Source organism: Lytechinus variegatus, chromosome 2 (assembly GCF_018143015.1).
Source record: "Lytechinus variegatus isolate NC3 chromosome 2, Lvar_3.0, whole genome shotgun sequence".
NCBI classification, from domain to species: Eukaryota; Metazoa; Echinodermata; class Echinoidea; order Temnopleuroida; family Toxopneustidae; genus Lytechinus; species Lytechinus variegatus.
The window spans coordinates 51,207,744-51,215,637 of NC_054741.1; the positions used below are offsets into that span (position 1 = coordinate 51,207,744).

Sequence of the window (7,894 nt, forward strand, 5' to 3'; positions counted from 1 at the left end):
GGTTCGTTACCATTCTAATAAGATGATGGTGGTAGTACAGTTTAGTACACAGCATAATGTCAGCGGTGTGTTGTTTGTACAGGATGGGTTACGACTCCCTAATTTAGAACTCCTAGAATGGGCCCCCAATCATTAGTCTAGAATGTTTTTCACTAGTTTACTCAAGATTGTTTTTATCATAACAGGAGGGGATGATATACCTGAGCTACCAGATATGTGGGCTTATTATCCATATTAATGCATTGATGAATTGTTTTCAAATTCAATGACACATGAACTTATAACTCCCACTGTAAATGAAAATGTAAACTAATTTGAGAGTAGAGATTGAAGAAAAAAAAAGTTAGCTCAGTCGGTTGAGCGGGGGTTTCAGATTCTGGTGACCTGGGTTCCATTCCCAAGTGGTGCGCTAGTGCCCTTTGGTAAGGCATTTATCCTCATTACCAGGTCCCTCAGAGAGGACCTTAAGCCGTTGGTCCCCTGGCTCCTTCTCACAGGCATTCATGCTTTCTTATCAGTCGGGTAAAAAACCTCAGTATAACATTTTAAGCAATAGTTCTGCTGGGAAAAAAACAGTGTCGCACACATTGTGGGACACTGCGTTCTTTCAAGTAGAACAAAATATGGTTGTGCTCCTCATTGTTTTAACGATCTTATCTAGGAATATGTACCTTTAGAAATCTAAGATCTTCAGGGACCGGGTTGTTGACAACTGGTTGAATCAAATGCTCATTTGGTGAAAAAGCTTTTGCTCATAGTGCTCCAACTTTGTGGAATGCACTCTCTTCAACAATACGCAATGCCAAGTCTATAGAGTCATTCAAAGCCAACCTTAAGACATATCTATTCTCATTATATTTCAAATAACACCCCCTTCTGGGTAATAATTCCCTCTGCACCTCTGAATAAAAAAACTAGATGGAAGGCGCACTCTAAATGCTATATATAATAATTATCAAAATATGCACTTTTACAATATATCTATGCACATATGTACTGACATAGCAACCCACACTTGTCTGATTTGTCTCATTGCATAATCTGTTGAAAAAGTGATATTGACCTTATATGGAAGCCCACCTCCCCCCCCCCCCATTAATGCAGCCACAACTTACATGCACATTGCTCTGAGGTCCAACTAAAACCATGACATCTTGACACAAGGTGGTCAATAACTTTTTATGTTTAAAGCACAAGATTTAGGGCCTACACTAATATAGAGAAAAAAGTATTTTTTATTCCTGATCGCACAATGTCTTTAATCTTGACAAAATGTGGTCTTGTGTCATCATACCTGCGCGTTGTCGTTCGTCGCCGAGGGTAACAATAAAAGAGCAATGAGTAGTCACATGATTCATGGCATTCTCGAGAGGCCCTGGTCTGCTTGGATTGGCTAAATCAAGATTTGATTGATTAACAACTAATGGAAAATGATCACAACATAGCCACATCATTAGAATAGTCCCACTACATTAAGGAATAAAATGGAAAAAATTCTTAGACAAAATGAGACAAACAGTTTCAGAGCAGCGGGATTTATCATACCACTGTTCTTCTCGGTAATTTCTGTTATCTTCTCTGTAACTTTGATCAGTTTCTTTATTACTTGATCAGTTGTAAAAAAAATACACATCACACATAATTAAAAAAAATACTATTTCAAGAACTTGTTAGCTCAGATATTCAGTCCAAACTCTAGGCTGAATTTATCTCATTATCACTGACATAGAGATAGTATAATATAGAATGCAAATATACAAGCTACCCTCGGAATGAAACTATAACTTACAAGCAAACTAAAATACACCTGTATCATTACTGATCAATACTGTTATTTCACTTTCATTAAAATGATATCCAAAGATGATTACAGGCCTAATCTAGACCCTGTAACACAAACCTCATCGCTTAATTTTAGCGCTTCTTTTTATGCCTGATAAATTAATTATTCATGATTACTTTACAATCAATTGCACTAATCAACTTTATGATCAATCACTATTGGCCCCTGGCATGCATTACCCCTTGATATTCTCAAGAGAAATACCACAAAATGCCTTGCACACAAAAAGAATACTTAATGAGGGTGGAAAGATATTTGAAGTTGTCTGTGACATACTTTCGCTTCTGAGGCAATATATGTTGCAATATATTTTTCATAGTTTTATTGCAGGTGGACCATAACAGGGGAAGTGTTAGTATCTTATATTGCCTAAAAGCAAAGGGTCATTATTTGCTTTATAGGGCCAACATGTATCCCACTTTATGAACAAGTCAATGATAGAAAGAAAATACTTATTCGGAAAATTGGAAATAAACAGCCACCCAGGGTTATATTCACCCCTCCCCAAAATACACAAACAAACAAATGAAGGTGATAAAACCATCTTTTTTTTCTTTTGCTACCTGAGTTACAAAAGATTTTGGACTTGGGTAGGAATGAAAATAGAATGAATAAACAAAGTAAGAATTACTCTGAAACCAAAGTAAAAATGATTTTTCAAACTTTCATCCCTCATGCCTCTTCTACCCAAATCCATATTTTAGCAGACCTAAGTCAACCCGATGCAAGTCAATCACAGTGTAACCATAGAGCTATTATCTCTGTTGGCTCCATGGTGTAACTATTTGGGCTAGCCAAACCTCTACAGATGTACCCTTTCTCAATCTCATTAAAGGGGAAGTTCACCCTGAAGAAAACTTTGTTGTAAAAATAGCAGAAAAAATAGTTTTAAAATATTGATGAAGGTTTGAGGAAAATCCATTACAGAGTAAGAAAGTTATTAGAGTTCATAGTTTCGGATTTGTGACATAAACGAGCAGCTGCCCCATTTGTTATGTAATATAAAATGCATGAATTTCAAATTTTGTACGGTTCGGTTCCTGATGACTTAACTTTGTTTTCTATTCATGATCGGGTGTGAAATGATTTGTCTATTGATATACAAAAGGTACAGTGAAAACCATTTTCAATTTTCTGAGAAAATGACATTTCATTGATTTTTTACCATTCACTATGTAGGAATGCTGCTCGCATATGACGTCACAAATCAAATCATTGAAATTCTAATAACTTTTTGATTATTTGATGAATTTTTCTCAAACCTTCGGCAATATTTTTCATTATTTTTTCTGCTATTTTTGCAATAAACTTTTTGTCAGGGTGAACTTCCCCTTTAAAGATAGTCTGGCATTGGTAAGACCAAGGAGCTTCCAACACACCAGAACTATCTCTCCCCCAGGAGAAGGAACGTTCATGCCCATCCATTAAAGGCCTACCTGGGGCCTGTAGCATACAACTTTTGCCATAAAAAAAACTCTGGCAAATAAATGAAGATTTCAGGCATACAAAATTATGCCAATGACACATTACAAAACTTTGGCCAAAAATTGCCAGAGTTTTTCTCTCATGCAACAAGCATCTGGTTATGTTGGTATTTTGCCATTTTTAAACAGAAATACTTGTACTGATCTCAAATTCCAAAGAAAGAAAATACATGCAATTTAGTTAGTACTTTTCAAAATTCTGAAAGCTTTTGTAGGGTTTTCCAGACTTATCTACAAGGTCAAGGAGAATTAGTTTAATATCAAGCTCTTCATGTTACCTGATGCAAAAGGCATGCTTTGTTAAGAAATGCACGAGTCTCATTGTTGTCTCATAACTATTTAGGAACTTCATCTGGTTAAATCAGGTATTTTTAAGCCTGAACGTGTTCTCAAAACCTACAGGTACTTATGTGACAAGGTCAGTATGAAAGCATCTTATATCTGTCCATGCATCTGTTATTGTTGGTACCTAAACCTTCCCACCTACAGACATGCCTCCCCTGGTCCTAGCCCCCTTTCCGTACCCTTAGTAATGATTAATAAGGTGAATTCATGACCAGAACGCTCATCTTTGTTTTTAGAATGATCGCCATATAACCTTTGTCATTTATCACCTTATAATAATCTGGAAGCAAGGGTTACAAACAGATTCAAAGTGCAAATATACAGAGCGTTAATGATTTCATACACCGCACATCCTTCATCATGTCAGGGTCGCTTTACTCTTTATTTGGTTCTTGAAATTAATTATTCCTTCTCAAACTTCCCTTAGATGACCAATCTTCTTTTTTCCCTTCTCTGTGTCAGTCTAAAGTTCTTATTTTTTCTTTCTCTCTATCTCTAGCTCTCCACCCACAAACTCTGCCATCCTCTTTTCCTATTCCTTCCACTCTGGTCAACCCTGTCTTCTTTAGTGCAAACAATTTGGTATCAATAATGCCTATAGAGCATTTGCATTTTTTGCAATGTATGACAAAATAGCACGTTCGATTGAACGCTTTGCTACAGAACATAGGTGCCATCGCCATGTGAATCCCTATTTCTTGCATCTCGTCAGCCACAACGCCTCTCCTTAATGGTATCTTTCGCTCTTTTAGGCATACACCTTGGGTGGAGAGCGGCAAAAGTAGATATCTTGCCAATTGCCACAGATATAAATGCCATTTTCATATTTCAAACCTTTCTCTCAAGATTTCTATGTTGCACTTTATGTCCATTACTCTTGCTCACACATAGGCTCTAAATTTTGATATTCTATGGGTAAGACCTATTTTTCAAGAAGGGCACATTTCTATATATTCCATCAGAAGAATAAAAGGGCACAAAAAATCTAAGAGAATTGACTCTTGAGGCCAGTAAATAGGGGATCCACTGCCATGACCTTCCGATGGCCTTAATTTGAGCCCTACTCTTGCATAGCCTGCTGTGCAAACCCTTACTTGAGACTTGAGACCCACTTGTTGATCAAAGTTTCAATCAGGGTCTGTGCCTGCAGACTAGCTCTTGCACATCTACAAGCCACCCCCCCCCCCAATTTTTTTTTTTACCTTTCCCTCTCTCTCTCTCTTCCCATTTTTCTATCATGCTCTTCCTCCAATTTTCCTTCTACCTCCCTCTCTCTGATATAATTCTATATAATATTAGTATTCTGTTCAGTGCATTTCACTTCTTCCATTTGAGACTTGGGGTGTGATATCAATCAAAAACTCTAGTTCATTTAGCAAGAGAATAACTCAATTGCTCTCAAACATACCATTTCCGTTGACATTAAATAAAATTAATTACACCATATACCCAACAGACACTCTTTAAGTCCAACATTAGAACTACACAAAGAACTTCACATTGGCTGCAATCAGAAAAAAATTAACATGCAAGAACTGTTAGAAAAGCAATCTGTGGATATAAGATCTGCGAGTTAATGTTTCTATAATCACGTCGAGAGATTTATGAACCTAATCAAGCTAAAATAAAGGTATGATTTCTTTCTGAGATATATTCTGTTCATGACATGGAATACATGATGAAGCACTCAAATAAATTTTAATTGCAACAACAAGAACTTTACTGTTTTCCCAGGGTTAGCAAAGAGTTGCGGCACCCATGTAAAATGCCAAATCCTCTGACAAAAACTTTAAACCATCTTTCATTTATTGTCACTTTGAGAGAGACACTTCAAAAATTCTACTTTTGTTTGCAAACTAGTACTGCTCAGTAGACCAACAAAAATGGGATGGTCAATATTGAAGGAGGTATATCTCCTTTTACACTACAGATTTACAAATTAACTAAGCATATAGCAAAAGCTGTACTGGAATGTAAGCAAAGAGCAATTCTGTAGGCCTATTTGATATGACTGACCTGAACAAAATGGGATTTCTCATGAGGCAACAAGTTGCAATACTTAATTCCATAATTAATTTTAATAATTTCAACACTTTGAAAGCAATTTCTTGCATTCCTTATGAATATAGATTCTTACAATGGAATATTGCTAGATTCATCATATCATTATTACCATGACTACACCATCCCATGTACTTTTTCATACATATAGTTGGCTTTTTTTTTATTAAGATAAAAAAAAACACTTGGAACTGATAAGTAAAATAATACCTCTATATTGTCATTACGATTATTATATCAATTAAGCGAAATAAAAATGTGAAAATTACCCCCATAGATCTACTTGATAGTTTTTCAGCAGAGTAAGATATGTAGGTGCCTACAGATATGACAGCTTAACTGTTTGTCTGCTATTTAATTAAAAACTGCATAGTTTGAGATGCAGAAATGTAAATTGCATAAAAAAAAACAATATTTTTTTAATCCCTGCAGAATGGAATATATTCTTCATGATGAATCCCATGGATAAATGATTAAATCTAAAACAGGAACTGAGTATCATGATTATTTTGTATTGCATCTTCCTCACTTCTTATTATAAAATATTTAACTTAGGTAATCTATATAAATTTGTTAAACACCGTGGAAAATCACCGCTAGCAATAATAGTGTATAAAGATGAAAAAATCTGGGATTAACAGTTTGTGGGTTGACTTGAAGCACATAACATGAACAGGGACATGAAGCAGAAGTCGGGGGTTTGCGGAGCCCAATGCATGCGCCAGGGAACACCCCGCCGCCGTTTACAAGTCATGTCGGGTCATCCCTCGTCTGTGACAACCACAGCGACTCGATTCAAAACAACCCAAGTATGGAACCAATATTTACACGAACAACAATTATGTTCACTAACACTTGACACGCCATGCATTTAAAGATAAATCATAAGTCATGTGCAGTAATAACTTTACATCAATACTTACCGTAGATCTCACAACGACCATCAGTCTAAATGGGTCGATAAGGGAATTCAAGAAAGGCGAATCCGAACTTGCAGATCGTGATAATTACGGCAGGATCGCTTGAGATAAATAATTAGCAACACTTTGCACAACGCAAGGTTTTGTTCAAGCGAGCGTCGCTCGAGCGGCCATGCCTGCCCGCCCAGTCAAGCCGTGCGGTCGCCGTTGGTTCTTGCTTTTTCTTGGGTTAAAAAAGGGTTGTAAATTCTGTAACAGACAACAAAGCAATATCACCACTAAACGGTTAGTTCTGCGTGAAATGGTAGCTCAGGAGCATAGTAATTAAATGCTTGAATTGTTGTTTTCAGTGCTGAAGATGTCTCATTCACAAAACTTCTGACGTGAAACTCCGGAATCTGGATGGAGGAGCAAGAGAATTAAAAACTCAATATCAGTCGAGGGATCGGAGAGGAGGGAGAGAGGAATAGAGAGACGTACGGTTGAAGCATTGTTTTGTTAATTATTATTTTTTTCTCAAATGAAATGGCAGGGGTCTAATCGGTGACTATTATGAGCATGCGTAATATCCAAATGTTTGAAGACCCCATTTATTTGTTTTTCATCATTTTTTTTTATCTTAAGACATCTTCTATCAATCTGAGATGTACATTTCTTGTAGGAGAATCATTCCAAATTTTGTAATCGAACAGCAGTTGGTCAAAGTTGAACACAAAGGTGAACATAAATGTTTGTTACACCGGCATTTTTGTTGGAATATTAAAAGAAACTATAATTTCTCTAAAGGACAAGGATAAAGTAATTTTATATTTATGTATAATCCACGTTTATCCGAATTTGTCTTGTAGGGCCTAATTGTCTTGTGATCTCATTCGTTCCTGTTTTTATAGTTTATAATAGGTCTACTATTATGTTCTTGCTTCAACTTGAAACGAATAGGCTTAAAGTGGTAGTCTGAGCTGAAAATATTTATATCTAAATAAATAGAGCAAAGTTCACATAGCAAAATAAAAAAAAATCATCAAAATCGTATTACAAATTTAAAAAGTTATTGAATTTGAAATTTTAGCAATATTTTGTGAAAACAGTTAAATGCACGTCTTTATGAATAGGGCCTTTTCATCAGGTGGGCTGCCGCACTTTCCCTTTTTTATGTTATTAATTGAAATTGTAATTGTTTCATTTTTTCATACACATGTGAAGGATAATGTCTCCCTTATAATGAAAGAAATTGGAGAAAT

At 35.9% G+C, this 7,894-nt stretch overlaps 1 long non-coding RNA gene across 1 annotated transcript in view; it reads right to left on the reverse strand.

Annotated features, from left to right (window-relative positions):
- The window catches only part of LOC121408302, a 69,259-nt gene extending 62,163 nt beyond the window's left edge, over positions 1-7,096 (reverse strand). Inside the window, exon 1 of the long non-coding RNA XR_005969028.1 lies at positions 6,657-7,096. This is a non-coding gene — a long non-coding RNA (uncharacterized LOC121408302). The remainder of the gene's footprint in view (positions 1-6,656) is intronic.
- Between the last annotated feature and the right edge of the window lie 798 nt (positions 7,097-7,894).